Source organism: Primulina tabacum, chromosome 10 (assembly GCF_025594145.1).
Source record: "Primulina tabacum isolate GXHZ01 chromosome 10, ASM2559414v2, whole genome shotgun sequence".
NCBI lineage: Eukaryota > Viridiplantae > Streptophyta > Magnoliopsida > Lamiales > Gesneriaceae > Primulina > Primulina tabacum.
This window is the reverse complement of record NC_134559.1, coordinates 28,712,968-28,730,177: the sequence shown is the minus strand read 5'-3', so window position 1 is coordinate 28,730,177 and position 17,210 is coordinate 28,712,968. Positions and strand designations below refer to the sequence as shown.

The following is a 17,210-nucleotide window of genomic DNA, read 5'->3' as shown; positions in this document are numbered from 1 at the left end:
CGGCTAAAATCTCGACAGCTCATTGCGTACTAATGAGTCTCGTTCGTTTGCCCATTTACAATCAAACTAGCCTAAAATTTTGTCCAAATCCGGCAGTGCCCGAGCTACGTTGATTTTACAAGTCTTATCTGGTCCCCATCGAGATTTAGATGATTTGATCCGAAAATCGTCTGTCAACAAGTAATCAAAAATAGAAAAACACGAAAAAGGATGCAACACGAGGATTCACAGGGGGTCTACCATCCTAGTACTGCTCTCGCCCAAGCATGCTTAACTTCGGAGTTCTGATGGGATCCGATGCATTAGTTCTGGTATAATCGCACCCGACATTGAGTGGGATGTTTATTCTTATATCCCTCGAGAACGTGTGGTGCGGGCGGCGATGGACAACACACGGCACTGCTCTCGCCCATTCAGAACCATGAAGTTAAGTGTTCTGTCGCGATGGCAGAGCTAGGATGGGTGACCTCCCTGGGATGTCCTCGTGTCGCGACCGTTTACGTAAATTATAGCTAAAACAGTCGAAATAATTGTTTTTAATGAGTTAACCGTCTCCGTAGTAATCTGCGTCATACCCTTCCGCACAGAACCGGCTCACTACAACAAAAATCGCTAAATGTTCCCAGAAAATAGAAAAATAATAAGAAGAAGGAAATAGTGAATGTGAAGCTATTTTTATGCCAGGGATACGTTAAAATGGAACCGGAATCGAATTTCAAACTTCCTAAGCGGATTTCTCGAGGAAACGGAACCTTAACAGAAGCGGTAAATCGCAAATTAGAGGGTCTTAGAGAAGAAATTTAGCTAAATTCTCGCGAGCACTTTGCGGAGTAATGATTCTCGTCCGTTTGCCCGTTTACAATAAAATTAGCCTACTAATTTGTCCAAATCCGGCAATACCCGAGCTACGCTGATTTCACATGTCTTATTTAATCCCGATCGAGATTCAGATGATTTGAGCCGAAAATCGTCCGTCAAAAATTAATCAAAAATAGAAAAACACGAAAAGGTGTACAACACGAGGACTTCACAGGGGGTCACCCATCCTAGTACTGCTCTCTCCCAAGCATGCTTAACTTCAGAGTTATGATGGGATCCGGTGCATTAGTGCTAATATGATCGCACCAAACATTGAGTGGGATGTTTATTCTTATATCTCTTAAGTACGTGTGGAGCGGGCGGCGATGGACAACACGCGGCACTGCTCTCGCCCAATCATAACCATGAAGTTAAGCGTTCTGGCGCGATGGCAGTGCTAGGATGGGTGATCTCCCCTGGGAAGACCACGTGTCGCGACTGTTTACATAAATTATGGATAAAACAGTCGAAATAATTGTTTTTAATGAGTTAACCGTCTCCGGAGTAATCTGCGTCATACCCTTCCGCACAGAACCGGCTCACGACAACAAAAATCGATAAATGTTCCCAGAAAATAGAAAAAAAATAAGAAGAAGAAATAGCGAATATAAAGCTATTATTATGCCTGGGATACGATAAAATAAAACAGGAATCGAATTTAGAACTTCCTAAGCGGATTTCTCGAGAAAACGGAAGCTTAACAGAAGCGGTAAATCGCAAATTAGTGAGTCTTAGAGAAGGAATTCGGCTAAAATCTCGTTAGCTCATTGCGTAGTAAAGAGTCTCGGTCGTTTGCCCGTTTACAATCAAATTAGCCTACAATTTTGTCCAAATCCGGCAGTGCCCGAGCTACGTTGATTTCTCATGTCTTACCTTGTCCCGATCCAGATTCAGATGATTTGAGCCGAAAATAGTCTGTCAACAAGTAATCAAAAATAGAAAAACACGAAAAGGTGTGCAACACGAGGACTTCCTTGGGGTTCAACCATCCTAGTACTGCTCTCGTCCAAGCACGCTTAACTTCGGAGTTCTAATGGGATCCGGTGCATTGGTGCTGGTATGATCGCACCCTACCTTGAGTTGGATGTATATTCTAATATCCCTCGAGTACGTGTGAAGCGGGCGGCGATGGACAACACGCGGCACTGCTCTCGCCCAATCATAACCATGACGTTAAGCGTTCTGGCGCGATGGCAGAGCTAGGATGGGCGACCTCCCTGGGAAGACCTCGTGTCGCGACCGTTTACGTAAATTATGGATAAAACAGTTGAAATAATTGTTTTTAATTAGTTAACCTTCTCCGGAGTAATCTGCGTCATACCCTTCCGCACAAAACCGCCTCACGACAACAAAAATCGCAAAATTATCCCAGAAAATAGAAAAAAAAAATAAGAAGAAGGAAATAGCGAATGTAAAGCTATTATTATGCCTGGGATACGATAAAATGGAACCTGAATCGAATTTCGAACTTCCTAAGCGGATTTCTCGAGGAAACGGAAGCTTAACAGAAGCGGTAAATCTTAAATTAGAGGGTCTTAAAGAAGAAATTTAGCAAAAATATCGCCAGTTCTTTGCGGAGTAATGATTCTCGTCCGTTTGCCCGTTTACAATCAAATTAGCCTATAATTTTTTCCAAATCCGGCAGTGCCCGAGATACGTTGATTTCACATGTCTTATCTGGTCCCGATAGAGATTCACATGATTTGAGCCGAAAATCGTCTGTCCACAAGTAATAAAAAATAGAAAAACACGAAAAGGGGTGCAACACGAGGACTTCCCAGGGGGTCATCCATCCTAGTACTGCTCTCGCCCAAGCACGCTTAACTTCGGAGTTCAGATGGGATCCGATGCATTAGTGCTGGTATGAACACACCCGGACTTTGAGTGGGATGTTTATTCTTATATCCCTCGAGTACGTGTGGAGCGGGCGGCAATAGACAACACGCGGCACTTCTCTCGCCCAATCATAACCATGAAGTTGAGCGTTCTGGCGCGATGGCAGAGCTAGGATGGGTGACCTCCCTGGGAAGTCCTTCTGTCGCGACCGTTTACGTAAATTATGGCAAAAACAGTCGAAATAATTTTTTTTAATGAGTTAACCGTCTCCGGAGTAATCTGCGTCATACTCTTCCGCACAGAACCGGTTCACGACAACAAAAATCGCTAAATGTTCCCATAAAATAGGAAAAATATAAGAAGAAGGAAATATCGAATGTAAAGCTATTATTATAAACCTAGGATACGATAAAATGGAACCGGAATCGAATTTCAAACTTCCTAAGCGGATTTCTCGAGGAAACGAAAGCTTAACAGAAGCAGTGAATCGCAAATTAGAGGTTCTTAGAGAAGGAATTCGGCTAAAATCTTGTCAGCTCATTGCGTACTAATGAGTCTCGTTTGTTTGCCCGTTTACAATTAAACTAGCCTAAAATTTTGTCCAAATCCGGCAGTGCCCGAGCTACGTTGATTTTACAAGTCATATCTGGTCCCGATCGAGATTCAGATGATTTGATCCGAAAATCGTCTGTCAACAAGTAATCAAAAATAGAAAAACACGAAAAGGGATGCAACACGAGGACTTCCCAGGGGGTCAACCATCCTAGTACTGCTCTCGCCCAAGCATGCTTAACTTCGGAGTTCTGATGGGATCCGATGCATTAGTGCTGGTATGATCGCACCCGACATTGAGTGGGATGTTTATTCTTTTATCCCTCGAGAACGTGTGGTGCGGGCGGCGATGGACAACACACGGCACTGCTCTCGCCCATTCAGAACCATGAAGTTAAGTGTTCTGTCGTGATGGCAGAGCTAGGATGGGTGACCTCCCTGGGATGTCCTCGTGTCGCGACCGTTTACGTAAATTTTAGCTAAAACAGTTGAAATAATTGTTTTTAATGAGTTAACCGTCTCCGGAGTAATCTGCGTCATACCCTTCCGCACAGAACCGGCTCACTACAACAAAAATCGCTAAATGTTCCCAGAAAATAGAAAAATAATAAGAAGAAGGAAATAGTGAATGTAAAGCTATTTTTATGCCGGGGATACGTCAAAATGGAACCGGAATCGAATTTCGAACTTCCTAAGCGGATTTCTCGAGGAAACGGAACCTTAACAGAAGCGGTAAATCGCAAATTAGAGGGTCTTAGAGAAGAAGTTTAGCTAAAATCTCGCGAGCACTTTGCGGAGTAATGATTCTCGTCCGTTTGCCCGTTTACAATCAAATTAGCATATAATTTTGTCCAAATCCGGCAGTGCCCGAGCTACGTTGATTTGACATGTCTTATCTGGTCCCGATAGAGATTCACATGATTTGAGCCGAAAATCGTCGGTCCACAAGTAATAAAAAATAGAAAAACACGAAGAGGGGTGCAACAAGAGGACTTCCCAGGGGGTCACCCATCCTAGTACTGCTCTCGCCCAAGCACGCTTGACTTCAGAGTTCAGATGGGATCCGATGCATTAGTGCTGGTATGAACACACCCGGACATTATGTGGGATGTTTATTCTTATATCCCTCGAGTACGTGTGGAGCGGGCGACGATAGACAACACGCGGCACTTCTCTCGCCCAATCATAACCATGAAGTTAAGTGTTCTGGCGCGATGGCAGAGCTAGGATGGGTGACCTCCCTGGGAAGTCCTCGTGTCGCGACCGTTTACGTAAATTATGGCAAAAACAGTCGAAATAATTGTTTTTAATGAGTTAACCGTCTCCGGAGTAATCTGCGTCATACCCTTCCGCACAGAACCGGTTCACGACAACAAAAATCGCTAAATGTTCCCAGAAAATAGGAAAAATATAAGAAGAAGGAAATAGCGAATGTAAAGCTATTATTATAAACCTAGGATACGATAAAATGGAACCGGAATCGAATTTCAAACTTCCTAAGCGGATTTCTCGAGGAAACAAAAGCTTAACAGAAGCAGTGAATCGCAAATTAGAGGGTCTTAGAGAAGGAATTCGGCTAAAATCTCTTCAGCTCATTGCGTACTAATGAGTCTCGTTCGTTTGCCCGTTTACAATCAAACTAGCCTAAAATTTTGTCCAAATCTGGCAGTGCCCGAGCTACGTTGATTTTACAAGTCTTATCTGGTCCCGATCGAGATTCAGATGATTTGATCCGAAATATGTCTGTCAACAAGTAATCAAAAATAGAAAAACACGAAAAGGAGTGCAACACGAGGACTTCCCAGGGGGTCAACCATCCTAGTACTGCTCTCGCCCAGGCACGCTTAACTTCGGAGTTCTGATGGGATCTGGTGCATTAGTGCTGGTATGATCGCACCCGACATTGAGTGGGATGTTTATTCTTATATCTTTCGAGTACGTGTGGAGCGGGCGGCGAGGGACAACACGCGGCACTGCTCTCGCCCATTCAGAACCATGAAGTTAAGTGTTATGTCGCGATGGCAGAGCTAGGATGGGTGACCTCCCTGGGATTTCCTCGTGTCGCGACCGTTTACGTAAATTATAGCTAAAACAGTCGAAATAATTGTTTTTAATGAGTTTATCGTCTCCGGAGTAATCTGCGTCATACCCTTCCGCACAGAACCGGCTCACTACAACAAAAATTGCTAAATGTTCCCAGAAAATAGAAAAATAATAAGAAGAAGGAAATAGTGAATGTAAAGCTATTTTTATGCCTGGGATACGTTAAAATGGAACCGGAATCGAATTTCGAACTTCATAAGCGAATTTCTCGAGGAAACGGAACCTTAACAGAAGCGGTAAATCGCAAATTAGAGGGTCTTAGAGAAGAAAGTTAGCTAAAATCTCGCGAGCACTTTGCGGAGTAACGAGTCTCGTCCGTTTGCGCGTTTACAATAAAATTAGCCTACTAATTTGTCCAAATCCGGCAGTACCCGAGCTACGCTGATTTCACATGTCTTATTTGGTCCCGATCGAGATTCAGATGATTTGAGCCGAAAATCGTCCGTCAAAAAGTAATCAAAAATAGAAAAACACGAAAAGGTGTACAACACGAGGACTTCACAGGGGGTCACCCATCCTAGTACTGCTCTCTCCCAAGCACGCTTAACTTCAGAGTTATGATGGGATCCGGTGCATTAGTGCTGGTATGATCGCACTAGACATTGAGTGGGATGTTTATTCTTATATTCCTTAAGTACGTGTGGAGCGGGCGGCAATGGACAACAAGCGGCAGTGCTCTCGCCCAATCATAACCATGAAGTTAAGCGTTCTGGCGCGATGGCAGTGCTAGGATGGGTGACCTCCCCTGGGAAGACCACGTGTCGCGACCGTTTACATAAATTATGGATAAAACAGTCGAAATAATTGTTTTTAATGAGTTAACCGTCTCCGGAGTAATCTGCGTCATACCCTTCCGCACAGAACCGGCTCACGACAACAAAAATCGATAAATGTTTCAAGAAAATAGAAAAAAAATAAGAAGAAGAAATAGCGAATGTAAAGCTATTATTATGCCTGGGATACAATAAAATGGAACCGGAATCGAATTTAGAACTTCCTAAACGGATTTCTCGAGGAAACGGAAGCTTAACAGAAGCGATAAATCGCAAATTAGTGGGTCTTAGAGAAGGAATTCGGCTAAAATCTCGTCAGCTCATTGCGTAGTAAAGAGTCTCGGTCGTTTGCCCGTTTACAATCAAATTAGCCTACAATTTTGACCAAATCCGGCAGTGCCCGAGCTACGTTGATTTCTCATGTCTTATATTGTCCCGATCCAGATTCAGATGATTTAAGCCGAAAATAGTCTGTCAACAAGTAATCAAAAATAGAAAAACACGAAAAGGTGTGCAACACGAGGACTTCCCTGGGTTCACCCATCCTAGTACTGCTCTCGTCCAAGCACGCTTAACTTCGGAGTTCTAATGGGATCCGATGCATTGGTGCTGGTATGATCGCACCCGACCTTGAGTTGGATGTATATTCTAATATCCCTCGAGTACGTGTGGAGCGGGCGGCGATGGACAACACGCGGAACTGCTCTCGCCCAATCATAACCATGACGTTAAGCGTTCTGGCGCGATGGCAGAGCTAGGATGGGTGACCTCCCTCGGAAGTCGTCGTGTCGCGACCATTTGCGTAAATTATTGCAAAAACAGTCGAAATAATTGTTTTTAATGAGTTAACCGTCTCCGAAGTAATCTGCGTCATACCCTTCCGCACAGAACCGGCTCACGACAACAAAAATCGCTAAATGTTCCCAGAAAATAGAAAAAAAATAAGAAGAAGAAAATAGCGAATGTAAAGCTATTATTATGCCAGGGATATGATAAAATGGAACCGGAATCAAATTTCGAACTGGCTAAGCGGATTTCTCGAGGAAATGGAAGCTTAACAGAAACGGAAAATCGCAAATTAGAGGGTCTTAGAGAAGGAATTCGGCTAAAATCTCGTCAGCTCATTGCGGATTAATGACTCTCGTTCGTTTGCCCTGTTACAATAAAATTAACCTACAATTTTGTCCAAATCAGGCAGTGCCCGAGCTACGTTGATTTCACATGTCTTATTTTTTCCCGATCGAGATTCAGATGATTTGAGCCGAAAATCGTCTGTCAACAAGTAACACATAAAAAATAGAAAAACACAAAAATGGGTGCAACACGACGACTTCCCAGGGAGTCATCCATCCTAGTACTGCTCTCGCCCAAGCACGCTTAACTTCAGAGTTCTGATAGGATCCAGTTCATTAGTGCTGGCATTAACGCACCCGACATTGACTGGGATGTTTGTTCTTATATCCCTCGAGCACGTATGGAGCGGGCGACGATGTACAACACTGCGGCACTGCTCTCGCCCAATCATAACCATGAAGTTAAGCGTTCTAGCGCGATGGCAGAGCTAGGATGGGCGACCTCCCTGGGAAGACCTCGTGTCGCGACCGTTTACGTAAATTATGGATAAAACAGTTGAAATAATTGTTTTCAATTAGTTAACCTTCTCCGGAGTAATCTGCGTCATACCCTTCCGCACAAAACCGCCTCACGACAACAAAAATCGCAAAATAATCCCAGAAAATAGAAAAAAAATAAGAAGAAGGAAATAGCGAATGTAAAGCTATTATTATGCCTGGGATACGATAAAATGGAACCGGAATCGAATTTCGAACTTCCTAAGCGGATTTCTCGAGGAAACGGAAGCTTGACAGGAGCGGTAAATCTTAAATTAGAGGGTCTTAGAAAAGAAATTTAGCTAAAATATCGCCAGCTCTTTGCGGAGTAATGATTCTCGTCCGTTTGCCCGTTTACAATCAAATTAGCCTATAATTTTGTCCAAATCCGGCAGTGCCCGAGCTACGTTGATTTTACATGTCTTGTCTGGTCCCGATAGAGATTCACATGATTTGAGCCGAAAATCGTCTGTCCACAAGTAATAAAAAATAGAAAAACACGAAGAGGGGTGCAACACGAGGACTTCCCAGGGGGTCACCCATCCTAGTACTGCTCTCGCCCAAGCACGCTTAACTTCGGAGTTCAGATGGGATACGATGCATTAGTGCTGGTATGAACACACCCGGACATTGAGTGGGATATTTATTCTTAAATCCCTCGAGTACGTGTGGAGCGGGCGGCGATGGACAACACGCGGCACTTCTCTCGCCTAATCATAACCATTAAGTTAAGCGTTCTGGCAAGATGGCAGAGCTAGGATGGGTGACCTCCCTGGGAAGTCCTCGTGTCGCGACCGTTTACGTAAATTATGGCAAAAACAGTCGAAATAATTGTTTTTAATGAGTTAACCGTCTCCGGAGTAATCTGCGTCATACCCTTCCGCATAGAACCGGTTCACGACAACAAAAATCTCTAAATGTTCCCAGAAAATAGGAAAAATATAAGAAGAAGGAAATAGCGAATGTAAAGCTACTATTATGCATGTAATAAGATAAAATGGAACCGGAATCGAATTTCGAACTTCCTAAGCGTATTTCTCGAGGAAACGAAAGCTTAACAAAAGCGGTAAATCGCAAATTAGAGGGTCTTAGAGAAGAAATTCGGCTAAAATCTCGTGAGCTCATTGTTTATGAGTCTTGTTCGTTTGCCCGTTTACAATCAAATTAGCCTACAATTTTGTCCAAATCTGGCAGTGCCGAGCTACGTTGATTTCACATGTCATATCTGGTCCCGATCGAGATTCAGATGATTTGAGCCGAAAATTGTCTGTAACCAAGTAACCAAAAATATAAAAACACGAAAAAGGGTGCAACACGAGGACTTCCCAGGGGGTCACCCACCCTAGTACTGCTCTTGCCCAAGCACGCTTAACTTCGGAGTTCTGATGGGATCCGGTGCATTAGTGCTGGTATGATAGCACCTGACATTGAGTGGGATGTTTATTCGTATATCCCTCGAGTACGTGTGGAGCGAGCGGCGATGGACAACACGCGGCACTACTCTCGCCCAATCATAACCATGAAGTTAAGCGTTCTGGCGCGATGGGAGAGCTAGGATAGGTGACCTCCCTGGGAAGACCTCGTGATGCGATCGTTTACGTAAATTATGGATAAAAAAGTCAAATAATTGTTTTTAATGAGTTATCCGTCTCCGGAGTAATCTGCGTCATTCCCTTCCGCACAAGGCCGGCTCACGACAACAAAAATTGATAAATGTACTAAGAAAATAGAAAAAAAAATAAGAAGAAGGAAATAGCGAATGTAAAATTATTATTATGCCTTGGATACGATAAAATGGAACGGAAATCGAATTTCGGACTTCCTAAACGGATTTCTCGAGGAAACGGTAGCTCAACAAAAGCGGAAAATCGCAAATTAGAGGGTCTTAGAGAAGGAATTCGGCTAAAATCTCACCAGCTCATTGCGGAGTAACGAGTTTCGTTCGTTTGCCCGTTTACAATCAAATTAGCCTACAATTTTGTCCAAATCCGGCAGTGCCCGAGCTACGTTGATTTCAGTCGAAATAATTGTTTTTAATGAGTTAACCGTCTCCGGGGTAATCTGCATCATACCCTTTCGCACAGAACCGGCTCACGACAACAAAAATCGATAAATGTTCCCATAAAATATAAAAAAATAAGAAGAAGGAAATAACGAATGTAAAGCTACTATTATGCCTGGGATACGATAAAATGGAACCGGAATCAAATTTCGAACTTCCTAAGCGGATTACTCGAGGAAACGAAAGCTTAACAGAAGCGGTAAATCGCAAATTAGAGGGTCTTAGAGAAGGAATTCGGCTAAAATCTCGTCAGCTCATTGCGTAGTATGAGTCTCGTCCGTTTGCCGTTACCAATCAAATTAGCCTACAATTTTGTCCAAATCCGGAAGTGCCCGAGCTACTTTCATTTCACATGTCTTATCTGGTCCCGATCGAGATTCAGATGATTTGAGCCGAAAATCATCCGTCAACAAGTAATCAAAAATAGAAAAACACGAAAAGGGGTGCAACACGAGGACTTCCCAGGGGGTCACCCATCCTAGTACTGCTCTTGCCCAAGCTCACTTAACTTCGAAATTCTGATGGGATCCGGTGCATTAATACTGGTATGATCGCACCTGACATTGAGTGGGATGTTTATTCTTATATCCATCGAGTACGTGTGGAGCGGGCGGCGATGGACAACACGCGGCACTGCTCTCGCCCAATCATAACCATGAAGTTAAGCGTTCTGGCGCGATGGCAGAGCTAAGATGGGTGACCTCCCTTAGAAGACCTCGTGTCGCGACCGTTTACGTAAATTATGGATAAAACAGTCGAAATATTGTTTTTAATGAGTTAACCGTCTCTGGAGTAATCTGCGTCATACCCTTCCGCACAGAACCGGCTCACGACAACAAAAATCGATAAATTTTCACAGAAAATAGAAAAAAAAATAAGAAGGAGCAAATAACAAATGTAAAGCTATTATTATGTTGGGATACGATAAAATGGAACCGGAATCGAATTTCGAACTTCCTAAGCGGATTTCTCGAGGAAACGAAAGCTTAACAGAAGCGGTAAATCGCAAATTAGAGGGTCTTAGAAATGGAATTCGGCTAAAATCTCGTCAGCTCATTGCGTAGTAATGATTCTCGTCCGTTTGACCGTTTACAATCAAATTAGCCTACAATTTTGTCCAAATCCGGCAGTGCCCGAGCTACTTTCATTTCACATGTCTTATCTGGTCCCGATCGAGATTCAGATGATTTAAGCCCAAAATCGTCTGTCAAAAAGTAATCAAAAATAGAAAAACACATAAAGGGTGCAACACGAGGACTCCCAGGGGGTCACCCATCCTAGTACTGCTCTCGCCCAAGCACGCTTAACTTCGGAGTTCTGATGAGATCCGGTGCATTAGTGCTGGTATGATCGCACCCGACATTGAGTGGGATGTTTATTCTTATATCCCTCGATTACGTGTGGAGCGGGCGGCGATGGACAACACCGCGGCACTGCTCTCGCCTAATCATAACCATGAAGTTAAGCGTTCTGGCGCGATGGCAGAGCTAGGATGGGTGACCTCCCTGGGAAGACCTCGTGTCACGACCGTTTACGTAAATTATGGATAAAACAAGTCGAAATATTGTTTTAATGAGTTAACCGTCTCCGGAGTAATCTGCGTCATACCCTTCCGCACAGAACCGGCTCACGACAACAAAAATCGATAAATGTTCATAGAAAATAGAAAAAAAAATAAGAAGAAGGAAATAACGAATGTAAAGCTATTATTATGTCTGAATACGATAAAATGAAACCGAAATCGAGTTTCGAACTTCCTATGCGGATTTGTCGAGGAAACGAAAGCTTAACAGAAGCGGTAAATCGCAAATTAGAGGGTCTTAGAAAAGGAATTCGGCTGAAATCTCGTCAGCTCATTGCGTAGTAATGAGTCTCGTCCGTTTGCCCGTTTACAATCAAATTAGCCTACAATTTTTTCCAAATCCGCCAGTGCCCGAGCTACTTTCATTTCACATGTCTTATCTGGTCCCGATCGAGATTCAGATGATTTAAGCCGAAAATCATCTGTCAAAAAGTAATCAAAAATAAAAAAACACGAAAAGAGGTGCAACACGAGGACTTCCAGGGGGTCACCCATCCTAGTACTGCTCTCGCCCAAGCACGCTTAACATCGGAGTTCTGATGGGATCCGATGCATTAGTGCTGGTATGATCGCACCAACTTTGAGTGGGATGTTTATTCTTATATCCCTCGAGTACGTGTGGAGCGGGCGGCGATGGACAACACGCGGCACTGCTCTCGCCCAATCATAACCATGAAGTTAAGCGTTCTGGCGCGATGGCAGAGCTAGGATGGGTGACCTCCCTGAGAAGACCTCGTGTCGCGACCGTTTATGTAAATTATGGATAAAACAGTCGAAATAATTGTTTTTAATGAGTTAACCGTCACCGGAGTAATCTGCGTCATACCCTTCCGCAAAGAACCGGTTCACGACAACAAAAATCGATAAATGTTCCCAGAAAATAGAAAAAAAAAATAAGAAGAAGGAAATAACGAATGTAAAGCTATTATTATGCCTGGGATACGATAAAATGGAACCGGAATCGAATTTCGAACTTCCTAAGCGGATTTCTCGAGGAAACGAAAACTTAACAGAAGCGGTAAATCACTAATTAGAGGGTATTAGAGAAGGAATTCGGCTAAAATCTTGTCAGCTCATTGCGTAGTAAGAGTCTCGGTCGTTTGCCCGTTTACAATCAAATTAGCCTACAATTTTGTCCAAATCCGGCAGTGCCCGAGCTACTTTCATTTCACATGTCTTATCTGGTCACGATCGAGATTCAGATGATTTGAGCCGAAAATCGTCTGTCAACAAGTAATCAAAAATAGAAAAACACGAAAAGAGGTGCAACACGAGGACTTCCCAGGGGGTCACCCATCCTAGTACTGCTCTCGACCAAGCACGCTTAACTTCGGAGTTCTAATGGGATCCGGTGCATTAGTGCTGGTCTGATCGCAACCGACATTGGGTGGGATCATACTTCTTATATCCCTCGAGTACGTGTGGAGCGGGCGGCAATGGAAAACACGCGGCACTGCTCTCGCCCAATCATAACCATGAAGTTAAGCGTTCTGGCGCGATGGCAGACCTAGGATGGGTGACCTCCCTGGGAAGACCTCGTGTCGCGATCGTTTACGTAAATTATGGATAAAACAGTAGAAATAATTGTTTTTAATGAGTTAACCGTCACCGGAGTAATCTGCGTCATACCCTTCCGCAAAGAACCGGTTCACGACAACAAAAATCGATAAATGTTCCCAGAAAATAGAAAAAAAAATAAGAAGAAGGAAATAACGAATGTAAAGCTATTATTCTGCTTGGGATACGATAAAATGGAAGCGGAATCGGAATTTCGAACTTCCTTAGCGGATTCTCGAGGAAACGAAAACTTAACAGAAGCGGTAAATCGCTAATTAGAGGGTCTTAGAGAAGGAATTCGGCTAAAATCTCGTCAGCTCATTGCGTAGTAAAGAGTCTCGGTCGTTTGCCCGTTTACAATCAAATTAGCCTACAATTTTGTCCAAATCCGGCAGTGCCCGAGCTACTTTCATTTCACATGTCTTATCTGATCACGATCGAGATTCAGATGATTTGAGCCGAAAATCGTCTGTCAACAAGTAATCAAAAATAGAAAAACACGAAAAGGGTTGCAACACGAGGACTTCCCAGGGGGTCACCCATCCTAGTACTGCTCTCGACCAAGCACGCTTAACTTCGGAGTTCTATGGGATCCGGTGCATTAGTGCTGGTATGATCGCAACCGACATTTGGGTGGGATTCATACTTCTTATATCCCTCGAGTACGTGTGGAGCGGGCGGCAATGGAAAACACGCGGCACTGCTCTCGCCCAATCATAACCATGAAGTTAAGCGTTCTGGCGCGATGGCAGACCTAGGATGGGTGACCTCCCTGGGAAGACCTCGTGTCGCGATCGTTTACGTAAATTATGGATAAAACAGTCGAAATAATTGTTTTTAATGAGTTAACCGTCACCGGAGTAATCTGCGTCATACCCTTCCGCAAAGAACCGGTTCACGACAACAAAAATCGATAAATGTTCCCAGAAAATAGAAAAAAAAATAAGAAGAAGGAAATAACGAATGTAAAGCTATTATTATGCCTGGGATACGATAAAATGGAACCGGAATCGAATTTCGAACTTCCTAAGCGGATTTCTCGAGGAAACGAAAACTTAACAGAAGCGGTAAATCACTAATTAGAGGGTCTTAGAGAAGGAATTCGGCTAAAATCTCGTCAGCTCATTGCGTAGTAAAGAGTCTCGGTCGTTTGCCCGTTTACAATCAAATTAGCCTACAATTTTGTCCAAATCCGGCAGTGCCCGAGCTACTTTCATTTCACATGTCTTATCTGGTCACGATCGAGATTCAGATGATTTGAGCCGAAAATCGTCTGTCAACAAGTAATCAAAAATAGAAAAACACGAAAAGAGGTGCAACACGAGGACTTCCCAGGGGGTCACCCATCCTAGTACTGCTCTCGACCAAGCACGCTTAACTTCGGAGTTCTAATGGGATCCGGTGCATTAGTGCTGGTCTGATCGCACCCGACATTGGGTGGGATCATACTTCTTATATCCCTCGAGTACGTGTGGAGCGGGCGGCAATGGAAAACACGCGGCACTGCTCTCGCCCAATCATAACCATGAAGTTAAGCGTTCTGGCGCGATGGCAGACCTAGGATGGGTGACCTCCCTGGGAAGACCTCGTGTCGCGATCGTTTACGTAAATTATGGATAAAACAGTAGAAATAATTGTTTTAATGAGTTAAACCGTCACCGGAGTAATCTGCGTCATACCCTTCCGCAAAGAACCGGTTCACGACAACAAAAATCGATAAATGTTCCCAGAAAATAGAAAAAAAAATAAGAAGAAGGAAATAACGAATGTAAAGCTATTATTATGCCTGAGATACGATAAAATGGAACCGGAATCGAATTTCGAACTTCCTAAGCGGATTTCTCGAGGAAACGAAAACTTAACAGAAGTGGTAAATCGCAAATTAGTGGGTCTTAGAGAAGGAATTCGGCTAAAATCTCGTCATCCGTTTGCCCGTTTACAATCAAATTAGCCTACAATTTTTTAGAAATCCGGCAGTGCCTGAGCTACTTTCATTTCACATGTCTTATCTGGTCCCGATCGAGATTCAGATGATTTAAGCCGAAAATCGTCTGTCAAAAAGTACTCAAAAATAGAAAAACACGAAAATGGGTGCAACACGAGGACTTCCAGGGGGTCACCCATCCTAGTACTGCTCTCGCCCTAGCACGCTTAACTTCGAAGTTCTGATGGGATCCGATGCATTAGTACTAGTATGATCGCACCAACTTTGAGTGGGATGTTTATTCTTATATCCCTCGAGTACGTGTGGAGCGGGCGGCGATGGACAACACGCGGCACTGCTCTCGCCCAATCATAACCATGAAGTTAAGCGTTCTGGCGCGATGGCAGAGCTAGGATGGGTGACCTCCCTGGGAAGACCTCGTGTCGCGACCGTTTACGTAAATTATGGATAAAACAGTCGAAATAATTGTTTTTAATGAGTTAACCGTCACCGGAGTAATCTGCGTTATACCCTTCCGCAAAGAACCGGTTCACGACAACAAAAATCGATAAATGTTCCCAGAAAATAGAAAAAAAAATAAGAAGAAGGAAATAACGAATGTAAAGCTATTATTAAGCTTGGGATACGATAAAATGGAACCGGAATCGAATTTCGAACTTCCTAAGCGGATTTCTCGAGGAAACGAAAACTTAACAGAAGCGGTAAATCGCTAATTAGAGGGTCTTAGAGAAGGAATTCGGCTAAAATCTCGTCAGCTCATTGCGTAGTAAAGAGTCTCGGTCGTTTGCCCGTTTACAATCAAATTAGCCTACAATTTTGTCCAAATCCGGCAGTGCCCGAGCTACTTTCATTTCACATGTCTTATCTGGTCACGATCGAGATTCAGATGATTTGAGCCGAAAATCGTCTGTCAACAAGTAATCAAAAATAGAAAAACACGAAAAAGGGTGCAACACGAGGACTTCCCAGGGGGTCACCCATCCTAGTACTGCTCTCGACCAAGCACGCTTAACTTCGGAGTTCGGATGGGATCCGGTGCATTAGTGCTGGTATGATCGCACCCGACATTGGGTGGGATCATACTTCTTATATCCCTCGAGTACGTGTGGAGCGGGCGGCAATGGACAACACGGGGCACTGCTCTCGCCCAATCATAACCATGAAGTTAAGCGTTCTGGCGCGATGGCAGACCTAGAATGGGTGATCTCCCTGGGAAGACATCGTGTCCCGACCGTTTACGTAAATTATGGATAAAACAATCGAAATAATTGTTTTTAATGAGTTAACCGTCACCGGAGTAATTTGCATCATACCCTTCCGCAAAGAACCGGTTCACGACAACAAAAATCGATAAATGTTCCCAGAAAATAGAAAAAAAAATAAGAAGAAGGAAATAACGAATGTAAAGCTATTATTATGCCTGGGATACGATAAAATGGAACCGAAATCGAATTTTGAACTTCCTAAGCGGATTTCTCGAGGAAACGAAAACTTAACAGAAGCGGTAAATCGCAAATTAGAGGGTCTTAGAGAAGGAATTCGGCTAAAATCTCGTCAGCTCATTGCGTAGTAATGAGTCTCGTCCGTTTGCCAGTTTACAATCAAATTAGCCTACAATTTTGTCCAAATCCGGCAGTGCCCGAGCTACTTTCATTTCACATGTCTTATCTGGTCCCGATCGAGATTCAGATGATTTGAGCCGAAAATCGTCTGTCAACAAGTAATCAAAAATAGAAAAAAACGAAAAGGGGTGCAACACGAGGACTTCCCAGGGGGTCACCCATCCTAGTACTGCTCTCGCCCAAGTACGCTTAACTTCGGAGTTCTGATGGGATCCGGTGTATTAGTGCTGGTATGATCGCACCCGACATTGGGTGGGATATTTATTCTTATATCCCTCGAGTACGTGTGGAGCGGGCGGCGATGGACAACACGCGGCACTGCTCTCGCCCAATCATAACCATGAAGTTAAGCGTTCTGTCATGATGGCAGAGCTAGGATGGGTGACCTCCTTGGGAAGACCTCGTGTCGCGACCGTTTACGTAAATTATGTGAATAAACAGCCGAAATAATACATAAATTATGGCTAACACAGTCGAAATAATTGTTTTTAAATGAGTTAACCTGTCTCCGGAGTAATCTGCGTGATACCCTTTCCGCACAGGAAACCGGCTCACGACAACAAAAAATCGATAAATGTTTCCAAAAAATAGAAAAAATAAGAAAAAAGAAATAACGAATGTAAAGCTATTATTATGGCTCTGGGATACGATAAAATGGAACCGTAATAGAATTCGAACTTCTAATGCGGATTGCTCGAGGGAAACGAAAG

The 17,210-nt window shown here is 43.6% G+C and overlaps 19 non-coding genes and 2 pseudogenes across 19 annotated transcripts; all 21 read right to left on the bottom strand.

Annotated features, from left to right (window-relative positions):
* Positions 1-207: 207 nt before the first annotated feature.
* Positions 208-325, bottom strand: LOC142508601 (5S ribosomal RNA). Its single transcript, XR_012806808.1, has one exon. It is a non-coding gene; the product is annotated as a 5S ribosomal RNA (ribosomal RNA).
* A 683-nt stretch (positions 326-1,008) lies between these two features.
* On the bottom strand, positions 1,009-1,127 carry LOC142512198 (5S ribosomal RNA; annotated as a pseudogene).
* A 683-nt stretch (positions 1,128-1,810) lies between these two features.
* LOC142508314 (5S ribosomal RNA) lies at positions 1,811-1,929 on the bottom strand. Its single transcript, XR_012806534.1, has one exon. It is a non-coding gene; the product is annotated as a 5S ribosomal RNA (ribosomal RNA).
* Positions 1,930-2,614: 685 nt separating this feature from the next.
* On the bottom strand, positions 2,615-2,733 carry LOC142514502 (5S ribosomal RNA). The gene has a single exon (XR_012810392.1). It is a non-coding gene; the product is annotated as a 5S ribosomal RNA (ribosomal RNA).
* A 686-nt stretch (positions 2,734-3,419) lies between these two features.
* LOC142514851 (5S ribosomal RNA) lies at positions 3,420-3,538 on the bottom strand. The gene has a single exon (XR_012810727.1). It is a non-coding gene; the product is annotated as a 5S ribosomal RNA (ribosomal RNA).
* Positions 3,539-4,221: 683 nt separating this feature from the next.
* On the bottom strand, positions 4,222-4,340 carry LOC142506882 (5S ribosomal RNA). The gene has a single exon (XR_012805157.1). It is a non-coding gene; the product is annotated as a 5S ribosomal RNA (ribosomal RNA).
* A 686-nt stretch (positions 4,341-5,026) lies between these two features.
* Positions 5,027-5,145, bottom strand: LOC142513409 (5S ribosomal RNA). Its single transcript, XR_012809357.1, has one exon. It is a non-coding gene; the product is annotated as a 5S ribosomal RNA (ribosomal RNA).
* A 683-nt stretch (positions 5,146-5,828) lies between these two features.
* LOC142510195 (5S ribosomal RNA) lies at positions 5,829-5,947 on the bottom strand. Its single transcript, XR_012808321.1, has one exon. It is a non-coding gene; the product is annotated as a 5S ribosomal RNA (ribosomal RNA).
* A 683-nt stretch (positions 5,948-6,630) lies between these two features.
* LOC142509314 (5S ribosomal RNA) lies at positions 6,631-6,748 on the bottom strand. Its single transcript, XR_012807494.1, has one exon. It is a non-coding gene; the product is annotated as a 5S ribosomal RNA (ribosomal RNA).
* A 687-nt stretch (positions 6,749-7,435) lies between these two features.
* LOC142511754 (5S ribosomal RNA) lies at positions 7,436-7,554 on the bottom strand (annotated as a pseudogene).
* Positions 7,555-8,238: 684 nt separating this feature from the next.
* LOC142515998 (5S ribosomal RNA) lies at positions 8,239-8,357 on the bottom strand. Its single transcript, XR_012811816.1, has one exon. It is a non-coding gene; the product is annotated as a 5S ribosomal RNA (ribosomal RNA).
* Positions 8,358-9,036: 679 nt separating this feature from the next.
* On the bottom strand, positions 9,037-9,155 carry LOC142514580 (5S ribosomal RNA). Its single transcript, XR_012810468.1, has one exon. It is a non-coding gene; the product is annotated as a 5S ribosomal RNA (ribosomal RNA).
* Positions 9,156-10,234: 1,079 nt separating this feature from the next.
* Positions 10,235-10,353, bottom strand: LOC142508700 (5S ribosomal RNA). Its single transcript, XR_012806904.1, has one exon. It is a non-coding gene; the product is annotated as a 5S ribosomal RNA (ribosomal RNA).
* A 681-nt stretch (positions 10,354-11,034) lies between these two features.
* LOC142510656 (5S ribosomal RNA) lies at positions 11,035-11,152 on the bottom strand. Its single transcript, XR_012808667.1, has one exon. It is a non-coding gene; the product is annotated as a 5S ribosomal RNA (ribosomal RNA).
* Positions 11,153-11,835: 683 nt separating this feature from the next.
* LOC142516715 (5S ribosomal RNA) lies at positions 11,836-11,953 on the bottom strand. Its single transcript, XR_012812496.1, has one exon. It is a non-coding gene; the product is annotated as a 5S ribosomal RNA (ribosomal RNA).
* Positions 11,954-12,636: 683 nt separating this feature from the next.
* Positions 12,637-12,755, bottom strand: LOC142515445 (5S ribosomal RNA). The gene has a single exon (XR_012811290.1). It is a non-coding gene; the product is annotated as a 5S ribosomal RNA (ribosomal RNA).
* Positions 12,756-13,439: 684 nt separating this feature from the next.
* On the bottom strand, positions 13,440-13,557 carry LOC142514193 (5S ribosomal RNA). The gene has a single exon (XR_012810099.1). It is a non-coding gene; the product is annotated as a 5S ribosomal RNA (ribosomal RNA).
* Positions 13,558-14,243: 686 nt separating this feature from the next.
* On the bottom strand, positions 14,244-14,362 carry LOC142514196 (5S ribosomal RNA). The gene has a single exon (XR_012810102.1). It is a non-coding gene; the product is annotated as a 5S ribosomal RNA (ribosomal RNA).
* A 659-nt stretch (positions 14,363-15,021) lies between these two features.
* LOC142508287 (5S ribosomal RNA) lies at positions 15,022-15,139 on the bottom strand. The gene has a single exon (XR_012806508.1). It is a non-coding gene; the product is annotated as a 5S ribosomal RNA (ribosomal RNA).
* Positions 15,140-15,822: 683 nt separating this feature from the next.
* LOC142509123 (5S ribosomal RNA) lies at positions 15,823-15,941 on the bottom strand. Its single transcript, XR_012807310.1, has one exon. It is a non-coding gene; the product is annotated as a 5S ribosomal RNA (ribosomal RNA).
* A 684-nt stretch (positions 15,942-16,625) lies between these two features.
* On the bottom strand, positions 16,626-16,744 carry LOC142509319 (5S ribosomal RNA). The gene has a single exon (XR_012807499.1). It is a non-coding gene; the product is annotated as a 5S ribosomal RNA (ribosomal RNA).
* Positions 16,745-17,210: the final 466 nt, after the last annotated feature.